Raw genomic sequence first — 14,090 nt, 5'->3', positions numbered from 1 at the left:
GAGTAAAACCTCATGAAACACGTGAAACTTTGGTTGCCACTCATGATTCTTTCTGAAAATCTGAAGTAGCTGCCGCAGTGAGAGAAAACCAGTGGCTCTGGCTCACTCGCGTGGTGCCAGTTTGGACGCCGCTGGCGATGCTGCTTTTAGGTCGGGCCTTTGCCTGTGGGGGAAGGGCTGCGGGTCCGCAGGGGTGAGCTGGGTGCAGGGCGGGGGCAGGGAAAGTGTGTGCCCGTGGACTCCGCTGACCTCTCAACTGTCTTCCTCAGTCGCCTCTGATCACGCTTAGAGTGATCACTTGGAGTGAAGCTGGGTGAGTGTCATGAAGTTACAGCCCCTGCCCTAACAAGATGCTTCCGCTCTTGGAAGGCTAGGGGAAAGTGTGCGCACCTTCCGGGGCAGCCAGGAAAGTTCTTCCGGGGCAGCCAGGAAAGTTCTTCCGGGAAACTGTCCGAGCCCTCCCCCTCCCACTGGCCCCCTTTCCTCTTGCCCGCGGTGCCTGTTTCACCCAGTAGACTGTGAACTCCTCAGGGGGCTTTCTTTAATCTTTATATCTCTAAGGCATTCTTGGTTCTGAGCACGTCCGACTCAAGAAATGTTCGCTGGGAAAAAAAAACAAAGACAGGAGCCTTGTGGGCATGTCATGTATATCTTTCAAGAGATAAGGAATGTTGATGTATGGCAAAACCAATACAATATTATAAAGTAATTAGCCTCCAATTAAAATAAATGAATTTATATTAAAAGAAAAAGAGAGATAAGTAATGGGAAGTTGCTGGGTAATATGGGGGGCTCAACCCATAACCTGTGACAACCTGGAGGGGTGCGACGAGATGGGAGATGGGTGGAGGTTCAAGAGAGAGGGGGCACGTGTATACGTGTGGCTGAGTCACGTGGTTATATGGCAGAAACCTACTCAACACTGTAAAGCAGTTATACTCCAATTAAAGACAAAATTTAAAAAGTTCTCTTTCTGTATCTTTTTTCTTTTTTGTATAAGGGAAATGATAGTAAAGATACAATTTTGTGTTGGGTCTTGCTCTCTCTCTCTCTCTTTTTTTTTTTTTTTGCTTACCATGATTTCAGATGCATTTGCGCTTTTGTAACTTGATTTCAAACCTTAGTAATAAGAATAACAACAACTCCAGTGATTGTATTTTCTGTTCTGCACCAGGCATGGTGTCAAGGGCTCTACCCACAGTCTTTGAGGGGGTCTTCCCAACTTGCAAGGCAGCATGTTCTTCATAGACAGGTAGAGAAACTGAGGCTCAGAGAGCTTAGGGAGCATGTCAACAGTCACCTGCTGATGGAGACGAGACTGGCCCCTCTGATTTCAGAATTCATATTCCAGCGATTTCACCTTGTCACTTTCCATCATTTTTAAACTAACCTCACAATGCTGACACTTTTGTGTGTATAGATCATTATTTGCTTAATCATTTCTTTTTTTTGTCACTTAAGATACTGGCTAATTTTAGATATCTTAAACAATGAGGCAGTGAACATCATTGTGCTAACAGATTTTCTCCATTTTTGGATTATCACCTTGGAGTAGAGTCCCAGAAGTGGAATTACTGGGTTAAAGGGTAGGACTGTGTTTATGGCTTTTGATACTTATTGCCAAATCGATTTCCCAGAGGACAGGCTCACTTTGTAGGTAGGCCCTGGGGAGTTCGCAAAGAGTGGACAGGACTGAGCACACAGGCACGCATGCAGGGGAGTTACCGCGCTCCTCCGGGATGTCAGAATGCCCTCTAACCACTAGAGGGTGTGAAAGGATATTGCTTAAGTGACAGGAGCCTGGCCCCCTCTAGGAAATCCCCAAATTTCCTTGAGGAGCCTTCAGAGTTACCTGGAAGGGAGGCAGGGGGCTTGCTTAATTAGTCAGAAGCTCAGTGCTATCATGAATGGACTTTCTTAGATTTGCATTGAAGGTGGGATGGTTGATGATCTGGACTCTGGGTGAGAGAGCAGTACAGTGCTCTCAGAGGCCTCAGGTATGAGGCTGACCCTGCCATCTCCTGCTTAGAACTCGTGGGTGACTGACTCTCCCTGTGTGTCTCTGTCTTTTGAACTTTGAGCCTCAAATTTCAGCATCAGTGGGACTGGCAGCATCTCTGAGCTTCTCCAGGGGAGAGTGTGTGATCTGCCCATCTTTGTAACATCCCCATAGCCAACACTGAATAACAGCACAGCAAATGGGAGCTGAGTTGATAGAGGAAATGAGGCCAGAAATTGAGAGTAGACGCAGGGAGGATGGCAAGGAGTGTGACCCTGGCTCCCAGTCCCCATGGACGACTTACTGATGGAGGGTGTGGCTGCTGAGCTCCAGGATACTGAAGATGGAAGGCTACTTAGAGATCACCTTGTCCACAAACTTGGCCCAGACAGTTATGATGACGTTCTTTTCCTTTAACCAACACTTACTAAGCACCTATAATGTGCCAGGCCTTGAGGATGGAAAGATGCCTGTGTAGAGTCCTTGCCTTCAAGAAGCTTTTTCTTTGTGCAGGGGTGTGAGAGACCTATACTAAACACCAGACAAAAAGTGAGCGCTCTGCTCAGTGAAGCTAAGGAAGGCACACTGAAGAAAAAAAAAAAAAAAGCCTGGCTTCAGATGTTCCTAGAGAAGTACTTTTTTCCAAATGTGTTCCTTGGAACATTCAGCTGGGCACTTAATAGATGTTAATAAAAAAAATGGTTTGGTAGTTGTATCTGTCAGTTAACACTGCACTTATGCTGAGTAACAAACCAACCCTGAACTCAGTGACTAATAATAATATTTATCATGATTTATTTAGATTTTTAGGGTTTCCCAGGTGGCACTGGGATAGTGGCAAAGAACCCGCCTGCCAATGCAGAAGACATAAGAGACGTGAGTTCAATCCCTGAGTCAGGGAGATCCCCCAGAGGAGGGCATGGAGAGAGGAGCCTGGCAGGCTACACATCATAGGGTTGCCCAGAGTTGGACATGACTGAAGTGATTTAGAAAACATGAATGCATTTTGATTTTTAATTTTTCTCACAGTCCTGTTGGGTAGCTGGGAGCGCCTCTGCTCCATACATCTTTTATTCTTCAGGGATCAGGAAGCCACCCAGGGCATGGTCTCCTCAGGATGATGGGGAAAAGAGGGCAAGCTTACCTGCATAAGCATATTTCAAGCCTTTCCCTCTATCGTGTCTATTAACGTCCTATTGGCTGCTGCTGCTAAGTCGCTTCAGTCGTATCCGACTCTGTGCGGACCCCATAGGTGGCAGCCCACCAGGCTCCCCTGTCCCTGGGATTCTCCAGGCAAGAACACTGGAGTGGGTTGCCATTTCCTTCTCCAATGCATGAGAGTAAAAAGTGAAAGTGAAGTCGCTCAGTTGTGTCCAACTCTTTGCGACCCCATGGACTGCAGCCCACCATGCTCCTCCGTCCAGGCAAGAGATTTTCCAGGCAAGAGTACTGGAGTGGGGTGCCATTGCCTTCTCCATCCCATTGGCTAGACCTGGCCAAAAACCTGCCAGGGCGGAGTCACCTGGCCGAAATCTCTGCCAAAAGCAGAGAAACGAATGTATGCTACCACTAGAGGTAGGAATTGCAAGGTCGCAGCAGAGTGTGGCTATAGTGAGGAACTGGCAGCAATAATGCAATCTACTACAGTGGTCCTGTGAATTCAGGAAACCCTGGTGAATCTGGTTTCTTCAGTGTAGGACTTCTCAGAGCTTTTATAGATGATTCGGTTTAAAACCTTCATTTTAAAAGAAGGCATCTTAAGTCCAGAGACTTAAGTCGCCCTTTGACCTGGATGTGCAACCACTTAGGGGCAGGCCTGCAGGGAGACCCCAGGCTGTATGACCATCAGGCCTTCTCCTCACCCCACACTGCTAACTGCCGTGGCTACAGCGGGCTAAGCAGACCAGGGGAAGCGGCTGGACCTGGGAGGGCTGATCAGCTGCACAGAGAGGAGGCTGGTGCAGTCCTCAGACCTAGCAAACATGACTCTGAGTGGGGCAAGGAAGCCACTGGCAGACCTAGGCTTGGGGAAAACTCAAGTGGACAAAATTAAGTCCATGTGCCATAGACTGTCTGTCTGGGAAGCCTTGGGCAAATTATTTAATGGCCTCTGTATGCCTCAGTTTCTTCATTTGTAAAATAGAGAGGGTAGATAACATTCATCTCAATAGAGTGGCTGAGTTAATTCTTATAAAGCACTTAGAACAAGAGCAGGAATGCAGTGAGCACTCAATATAAGTTTAGCTATTGTAATTATGCATTATGATTATTATTAATATTTTTTTAACCTAGCCTATGTCCTCTCTCATGACTTTCCTTATTCCTGCATTCTCCTACCCGATCAGTCTTCTCCCAATACACCATTCTTCTTTTCTAATTGAAGTATAGATGATTCACAATATCGTGTTAGTTGCAGATATACAGCACAGTGGTTCAGATATATCTGATTCTCTTCTTCAGATTCTCTTCCATTATGGATTATTACAAAATACTGAGCCTAGTTCCCTGTGCTGTACTGTAGGTCCTTGTTGGTTATCTGCTTTATATACAGTAGTTATAACAGTATGTATATGTTAATTCTAACCTCCTAATTTATCCTTCCTCTCACCCCCTTTCCCCTTGGGTAACCACAATTTTGTTTTCTCTCAATACCCAATTCTTGGTATTAGTTGGTTAATGACTAGTCTCCACTAAGCTGCAGCCGGATAACAAGTATTATTTAATATGAAAAGGGGGGGACCTGGAAAAGTTCAAGGTCCAAAGGTGTGGCAGGGAGGGGAGCTACATTTTAGAATCGGGAATCTTTTCTGATGCTGTATCAGATCTCACTCCCTGGTTGACGGTCTGTCGTTTAAGCTATTTGGGTGGAAATGAGTTAAGTTTGACGACGATGAGTAATTCACCAAAATCTGTGGTTCTTAATCCTGGGTGCAGATTAGAAGCACCAGGGAAGATTAAAATAATGACAACAACAACAAAAACCCTGGCGCTTGATCCCACCCTGGACCAATTAAATCTAAATCTCTGGGGTGAGGCCCGCGTACTGGTATGATTTAAAAGCTCCCAGGGTGATTCTGACATGCAGCCAAATTTGACAGCCACTGACCTAAGGCATTGGATGGGCCCGCTGAGACTTTGGAGTCAGATACAAGCGAGCTTGCATCCCAGCCCTGCATTTCATTAGCTGTATGACATGGAGCAAATAACTTATCTCTCTGAGCTTCAGATTCCTTCCCTATTATATGGGAATAGTAATTGATGTCTTGCAGAGATTTTATAAGAAGTCAGTGAAAACCTAAGTGATGCGCCTCATGTCGCTGGCGTACAGAATGAACTCACTGAATATTTGTTGATCAAATGAACGATGGTTGGTGAGAGCAGGGCTGGAGAACAGGGTGGGCGACGTCTGATCCCAGGCCTGCCGTCTGTCCTCCCCACTGTTTGGGGTTTCTGCGTCCTCAGTCCTAAGTCTTCTGCGAGAAGGACTGAGTAAGACCTGAGAGGAGGCTTGCTCTGGGGTTGCTATGTCTATTGGCACCACGTCTGGGGAAGAGCAAGGGCTGAAACCAGGCTTTTTCTGCCTGCCATGTCTGTGCCCATAAGGCAGGGCCAGCGTGGGGGAGCCACCTTTTTCCATCAGTCCTCCCAGAGTGGGCATCTTGTCCTAAGTAACACAGCAGAGTTGTACAGGTGGGCTGCGGCCCTGCCTACTCCCTCTTAGTCTGGGGGCCAACGGTGCCAGGAAGAACTCAGGCTGGCTGCTCTGCCAGCTTGTCATTCCAGCCCTGCACACAGCCACCACCAGCCCAGCTGGGCAGAAAGCGGGCGTGCAGTGAGCAAGGATGGAGCAGCTACTTCGGGCAGAGTTGTCAGGCACTGTGTATGAGGTGGTCTCATGGGTTCCTCCAGGTGGAAAGGGGCCTGCATTCCGTCGGGGTTCATGCCCTGCATATGACAGCATCCATGTTTTTGTTTATTAATAACAAGTACATAATGAATGAAGCAACTGGGTTTCTTTGGTCTCAAAGCTTCCCATTCAAAGGCAGACGCCTGGGAAATGAGCATCAGGATAGACACTCTGAATCACTGTTATCTCAGCAGTTAAGAAATCTTTTCAAAAAACTCCTACTACCTGCAACACGTTCTCACTCTATCTCCTGCTTAGCGCCGCTAGTCTAGAAGATTTTGTAGGTTTGATTCTTTGTAGTTTGTATTACGGAAACAATAGGTCCGCTGACTGTGTTCGGAGACATTGACATGTCCCGCTGGGGGGTGTGGCTCAGACGAGACTCCTGGCATGACTCATGAAATCCTCTGACCCGCGGGAGATAGGCGTTGTCATGCCCTTCCTCAGACAAAGGGGCCAAGGGGATCTAGATTCTAGCCCAGGCTTTCTGAATTCAGTCCATGAGCTTTCCATGCTTTTAGGGGGAAAAAAAAGGGAATTAGTGTTAACAAATTAGTACAAAAATGTAACAAATAGAATTTCAATTTTCAAAGTGCAATTTCCCATCGGAAGGAGGTGAAAATTAAGATTTGCAAGCAGAAAGTCAAAATACATTTCCCAGCCAGGTTGACAGTTTTACATGGGAGTGAAATGGATCCCTACCTTACTAAGTTGTCTAACAAGAGGAAGCTTTCAAAAATGCTCTGCAAATCAAAAGGAAATGCAAGGGGTTGTTATTTAGATCTGCGATACTTAAACTGGGGTTCACAGATCCTTGGGGAACCCATGCATGAGTAATTCACCATGTGAACCGCCTATATTTGCAATCAAAATTTTGTGTGTGTACACATCTCTGACTTTCTCTAGGGAGAGAATGCGGAGCTTTCATCAGATTCTTATAGATGTGTGTGACTCAAAAATGATTAAAAACCACTACTGTGGCCCAACCCTTAATGTCATTTGCCAGTGAGAAGAACAAAGTAGTAATTTCAGAATCTGAAGTGCCCCCTACACGCTCTACAAGTCTCTTTCTGTATCATGGGGACCAGGGAAGAGCTAAAAGAAAATTTTCCAGGGGAAGGAAGATTAAGTAAAGATCTCCTCTTCCGAGTGGCCATGGGCCTTAGGATTCACCGCAGGGTTCACATAGCCAGCTGGAGAGAGAGGTGAAGGAAGGCAAGGCTGCTTGAGCAGAGGGCAGAAACACTCTCCCCTTTCCAGTGATGAAGGGAGACTGCTCAGATAAACGCTTTCAAAGTCTTGAACCTGTGAGTTTTGCTCCGAGTTCAGGAAATAACAAGATATAAATCTGCCCAAATCATCTCAGCTCACGCAAATTCAATGCTGGGCCACAGTGGCTCTGGCAACATCTTGTTCTTTTTGTGTAATGACTTTTGATGCTATGGATTTAGATGGATTAGGCCATTTAGGGGAAAGACGGGAATATTAATATACAAAATTGTTAAATGTCAAATAAAATCCCTTAATAATGTGTGTGTTTAAGATGAGTATGCAGGCACTTTGAAAACACTTCTAGCACTAGCTCAAACATTTAAGAAATCCATTTTGCAAGTTCAAACAAATAACCCTCCACCAATTATGCTGTACCTGTGTGAGGCTGGTGGGTGACTCTGCAGTCTCGGCTGGGAGGAAGGCCCATTCTCTTCCCGTTGTCAGTAGCGCTAGTAATACTTCATCCAACTGGCTGAATGCTTAAATCCCAAAGATAGTGTATGGCTTGCAACCAAGACTTGGCTTTCATATTTCCTGCAAATTAATTCCCTAAGGGTTTTGATTTTACTTGTTTTAAAGGTTGACAAGTGTCAGATAATCTGGACAGTTCACATTGTGGTCTTGCAAATGACTGTCTGGGAGTTGAAATCATTTAGGCGGTGAGGCAGGCAATGGACAGGAGTCACCTAAAAATCTGAAAGTAGTAATGCGAAAATAAGAATTTATATCATATTATAATATTATTTGTTCTAACCTGTGTAGGCTGGAAACAGGACTGCTCTTCATTTATTGATTTAAAAATAATGTCTTTCTGTCACAAAGCTGGACAGGCATGTATACAATCATCTATGATTCAATATAGACCCTGGTAAGTCCTCTGATAGAGATGCTAATGAAAGACTGGGGGTTCCAGAGGGGAAAATACAACGTCTTGTGGGACAGTGGGAGGGGGTAGTCAGGGAAGGCATCTTGGAGGTGTTAGCATTTATACCAGGCTGTATGCGAGGTACAATGTCTAAAAGTGGCTTAATTCTCATCCTGTAGTAAACGTTGGCCAAATATAAGGATCTCATGATACAAACCACAGAAGTCTATCAGGAGCCATTTAGAAAATAGAAGAAGTACCGCTTATGGTTCCATGCCACGAATACGTATTGTGTTGGCATTTTGCTGCATTTCTTGCTAGTCTTTCCTTCCGGGTACAGCTTCTCCACGGCGCTTGTTGTTATAGCTGATATCATGTTATCGTACTAAGCATACGTACATTGTTAAAAAATGAATCATGGATTGTAAGCCTTTTTCCATGTGTTCACAAGAATGGGCAGATTTAAACTAGGTGGAGATGGGGGAACGGGCATTCCTAGGGAAGGAGAGAGTGAAAGTCCCAGTTGTTGGCAGGGAGTTTACTGTGACTGCACCTTGGGGTTTATGCAGGGTCTGGAATGCTCTCCGGAGGAGTGGAGGTTTATCACCTTGGTGAGAAACTGTAGGTTCCATGAGATGTGACATGATCAGTGTCCGGCCCTCTCTAGTGCTGCTGCTGCTGCTAAGTCGCTTCAGTCGTGTCTGACTCTGTGTGACCCCACAGACGGCAGCCCACCAGGCTCCGCCGTCCCTGGGATTCTCCAGGCAAGAACCCTGGAGTGGGTTGCCATTTAGATTTGGAAATTTTTGGATTTCCTGGGAGACTTGAGAACTTGGGGGATTCTTGTAGAGATGAGCAAACAGTTCATCAATCAGTATATAGAACAAGATCATTAACTAGCATCTGAATGAAAATGTTAATGTATTTTAAAGTATTGTTTGATCTTAGCTACGGTAGGATAAGCTCATTCATTGTAAAACTTTGTTTTAGAAGTTTCATACCTGATCATCAGATCTCAACAGATCTATCAGAACCTGATCCCTGCCTCTCCTGGCCAAGCTTGATTATCCAGTTCATAGATGGTAAATAAGCTTCAACGTACCTAACGCCTCCAGGAGTTGGCAGCAGTGACTTAGGAGCTGTGTCAAGAAGGACAGAAAGCATGTCTGCACACAGAAAGAAAGGGGCTGGCTGTGTGAGAGCGAGAAGCATCGGGATGTATGCCGTATTCTGGCATCCTTTTGCTCCTCAAATGTTCACTTAGGATGTTTTTATATTTAATTCTATTATGGTCCAAATTGATATAATGGAGGCAAACCAACTAGAGTCCAAAGAAAGAAGCAGGTGGAAGAAAATTCTTATTTGTTAACATCTCCAGAAAGTAAAGGACTTGATCCATCAATCTATATCCATCTATCCATCCATCCATCCATCCATCCACTTATTCAACTAATCTGGATTCTGCATCTACAATGGGCCACACAGTGTGTTAAGTTCTGCGGATAGAAGTGCTTCTTGTCTCCAGAATTCAGAATCTAGTAAAGAAGCAACTGAAGAGATGGGTACTTATAAAACAGTATGTTCCCAGCTAGTGCTAAGGAACCTGCCTGCCAATGTAGGAGATGTCAGAGACAGGGGTTTGATCCCTGGGTTGGGAAGATCCCTGGAGGAGGGTACAGCAACCTACTCCAGTATTCTTGCCTGGAGCATCCCATGGACAGAGAAGCCAGGCGGGCTACAGTCCACAGGGTTGCAAAGAGTCAGACATGACTGGAGTGACTTAGTACGTGCTCCAAGGTAGACAGAGGTCTGGACACAATGCCACGGCACAGTGGCAAAACCCCTGACTCTGACTGGGGCAGGAGAGGTGGTCGGGGTAGACGTGGGCTACAGGTTTCTCATTAAGCTCAGATCTCCATGAGGGCGGGGGCCATGCATCTAATTCACCATTGCATCCCCAGCACCTAACATTGTGCCTGGCACATAGTAGGTGTTCAGGAGATTTCTGTTAATGAATGTGGTATCCCAGGAGTAGAAGGTCATCCAGTCCATCCACCTGCCTCTGGGCTGAGCCACACCTAAATCATCTCAAGCACTATTTTGGGTGTGGTTATTCTTAGCCGGCTACTCTGACAGCTGGAAAGTCAGAGAAGCAGGCTCTCCTCTGCAGGCCCCGATCAGGAGGAGCTCAGTTGGGTGGAAACAAGAGCTGGGAAGAGAGAGAGGCAAGGGGGTCCCAAGCCTGAAGCTTGGCTGGAGGTGACTAAGGTGAGCGGTCTCCTCTTCCCGGCTGATCAGCAGGTGAAACTGAGAAGGTGGTCTTCAGGACAGGATTGGAGACTTGGTAATTGAGGCTCTACCGGGCCTGGGGCATGGCTGGGCTCTTAGCCTGGGGACCGACCAAGGGGGAGAAGGCATGTTCATAGGCATCCTTGGATTGCCCCCACCAGCAGCCTCCACGAGGGCAGAGGTCTCCTGAATATGCACTCTCTCCTCCTTCCTCGGGTCGGGTCGACTCAGGCCCTATACGCCCTGCCCCCACCTCCGCCAAGACCTTCAGTGAAAGAGGAGTTTGAAGCAGCAGCGCTTTAAGGAGATCTTTTCTTCCAGAACCTGTTTTTTCCAGGGTATTTCACAGTGGCCGGGGAGTGTCGGGGCCTAACACAGTCAGGCTGTACCAGGAGCCAGAGCCCAGAGCATTCTAATCTCATGGGGAGATAGGAAGAAATGATTAGTGCTCATTGAATAGCCCTGCTGTGAGCATTCTGAGCTGGACCGGTCCTGGGGCAAAATCAAGGGCAAGTTCTAATCTCATTTTCAGGTAGGGGAAGGGTAGAGAAGTGACATTCTGGGGCAGTCTCCTGAAAAAACAAGCGTAAACAGGGAACAATGGGACCATTCCTTTCTGACCTACTCAACCTGGTGCTTGATACAAAATGAGTGTGCGTGTGTGCTTGGGCGTGTGTGTGTGTGAGTGTGTGTGTGAGAGAGACTAAGTATAACCTTGTGAACCCTCTTAGGAGGCTAATGCTTGCTCCCAAATCCCCCCTGCATCGGGATGGATTTGCCCCCTTTTTTTCTTATAAAAACTTGTGTTTTCTCACTGCGATACAGAAAGTGGTTCAGTGCAGCCACCCCTGAGCGTCAGGGTCTCTGGATGACTGTCCAGCTCCCACCCGTGCTTCCCTCTGCCCCACCCCCTGCCACCCAAAGCTCTTGAACTAAAAGTAAAAGCCACAGAGCAAGACTGGGGAGACTTCTTCTGACCCTGGAAGAGCAGGAGACAAAGAGCTAAAGGCTCCTGGCCTGGGAAAGGTGGAAGTGCAGAGACTCAGGGCGCTGGATCCGGCAAACAGTACTGAACACGATCACATGCCTAGAACTGTGCCAGGACCTGCAGAGGGGGATGTAGGATCCTACAGAGGGGGATGAGCTGCTGCCTCTGCCCAGGAGGGTCTGCCAGCCATGATCACCCCACGCCTCTCTGCAGAAAGTCTCACTTTAAAGACAAATCTGATGCACCTGCTTGAATGATGCTGCGAGCTATATTCAGGACTTTCTTTCCTGAGAGCCTGACAGTGTACACATGGTCAAAACCTCCCAGATTGTCATCTCTGAAGATCTAATTGCTCCTTATCAAGCCCATACTTATCTGAGCTCCTTAGAGAGGAAGCCTGAGCTTCCTGAGTCTGTCTCTGCTTTGCTAAAAGCCACTGCATGCACCCTGGCTTTGTCGCTCATTGTCTCTGTGATGGGAGGAAAGTCACTCTTTGGGGCCTCTTCTTGGTATTAGGTTGAGCTGTATGAAATTTGCTGTTTTTTGGGGTTAAACATGACCTAAAATGAGATGAAGGGGCTGATCTGTTTTTGCAAGTCCCTTCAATCACTGACATTTTAGGCTCAGTGCTGGTGATGCCCATTTCCCCCACCTCCACCTTCCACAAGTAGAGGTCACCACCGCTCCTCACTTACCAGCAGGGTACCCGCCTAGCTGCACAGCCGCCCCCTTAAGATGCACTTACTGTCTCAATGACTTTAAGGCAAGTCCCGCTCCAGGCTTAGGGGGTGGCTTATCTTTTCTGGGTCCAGATGCTCCTTTGCTGGAGCACTGTTTGCCCTTCAGTGCCAGCTCCATGTCACCTGCCTTCAGGCACTTCCTCCTTTCTTCAGGCTGTACGAACCGGTCTCATATTTTCTGTAACATTTTTTCTTGAAATGTAAACATGCGCTTTGCAACGTATTTGGAGCTGGAAAAGATATAAAGAGGGAAATAAGAATCATATGCCATCTGCCAACATCTAGTGTCAGCGTTTGATACGTTTCCTTCCAGTCTCTTTTTTATGCCTCGATTAAATGTGTTTTTTCCTAAACCGCCATAGCCCTTTATAGTAGGTTGTATTTTTAGACTTTTTTAGAGCAGTTTCGATTCACAGCAAAACGGAATGAAAGGCAGAGATTTCCTGTGTAGCCACAGTCCTACTGCGTGCGTAGCTTCCTACAGTCAACACCCTCGCCAGAGCGGCGATTTGCTGCAACCGATGAATCAGCATCAATCGTGATTATCACTCAGCGTCCACAGTGTGCATTAGGGCTCACTCTTGATGTACATTCCATGCTGCTGCTAAGTTGCTTCAGTCGTGTCCGAATCAGTGCGACCCCAGAGACGGCAGCCCACCAGGCTCCCCCGTCCCTGGGCTTCTCTAGGCAAGAACACTGGAGTGGGTTTCCATTTCCTTCTCCAATGCATGAAAGTGAAAAGTGAAAGGGAAGTCGCTCAGTCGTGTCTGACCCTCAGCGACCCCGTGGACTGCAGCCCACCAGGCTCCTCCGTCCATGAGATTTTCCAGGCAAGAGTACTGAAGTGGGGTGCCATTGCCTTCTCCGGTACATTCCATGGGTTTGGGTCAAACGTGGAATGACATATATCACTTATTATAACCTCATTCAGAGTAGTTTCACTGCCCTAAAAATCCTCTGTGTTCTGCCTATTCATCCCTTCTTCCTTTGAAACACTAATCTTTTTGAGTGTCTCCAGAGTTTGGCCTTTTTCAGAAGATCCTAGAATTGGAATCATACCGTAAATACTCTTCTCCTTTCACTTTCCACTTTCATGCCTTGGAGAAGGAAATGGCAACCCACTCCATTGTTCTTGCCTGGAGAATCCCAGGGACGGAGAAGCCTGGTGGGCTGCAGTCCATGGGGTTGTACAGAGTAAGACACGACTGAAGCCACTTAGCAGCACTCTTCTCAGACTGGCTTTTTTCACTTAGTAACGTGCATTTACACTTTCTCGGTGTCTTTTCATGACAGTAGGTTGCGTTTGGGGGGGGGCCCAATTCCTTATCCTCTTGATATTTATATCCTTTGTCCTGTGACCTTAGAGTTTCTCCTACTAACATGGGGGTGGAGTATATCCCCCTACCACCCCTTAACCTTGAGTCTGGCCATCTGACTTGCCTTGGCCAGTGGATTTTTATGGCTTGTTTACTCTGTCAGTGATAATGCCTTTATTATCATATTTATTTAGGTGACATAATGATCTGCTTTACTAGCTGACTCACAGACTGAGGGTATCTAGAGGGCATACAGTGCATCTTATTCATCATTTCTTTTTCCTTAGAGTCATTGTCACAGAGCAGCTGTTCAATAGGATGTCAGACAACCACATTAGTTATCCATGCAGGTATAATAAATGATCCCTACACTTAATGCCGGACGCAGCACACACTCATTATCTCACAGTTTCTCTGGAGCTGGCCTCTGTGTGTGGCTTAGCTGAGCCTTCCGGCCAGGCCCTCTGCTTCTGGGGCTACAGCTGGGGCTACTAACAACTCAAGGCTCAGCAGGGGGGGGTCTGCTTCCAGTCTCACCCAGGAGGTTGCTGGCAGGATTCGGGTCCTCACAGGCTGTTGGACTGAGGGCCTCAGTTCCTCCCGGACTGACGGCCAGAGGCTGCCCTTCTCCATAAGGCAGCTTATAACATCCCTAAGAGCAAGCTTGCAAGAGAGTTGAAGAGGCCAAACAAGACAGAAGCCAGGATCTTTGGA

The sequence above is a fragment of the Bos indicus x Bos taurus genome, chromosome 19, assembly GCF_003369695.1.
Source record: "Bos indicus x Bos taurus breed Angus x Brahman F1 hybrid chromosome 19, Bos_hybrid_MaternalHap_v2.0, whole genome shotgun sequence".
In the NCBI taxonomy this organism is placed as follows: domain Eukaryota; kingdom Metazoa; phylum Chordata; class Mammalia; order Artiodactyla; family Bovidae; genus Bos; species Bos indicus x Bos taurus.
Note: the sequence above shows the minus strand (reverse complement) of the source record.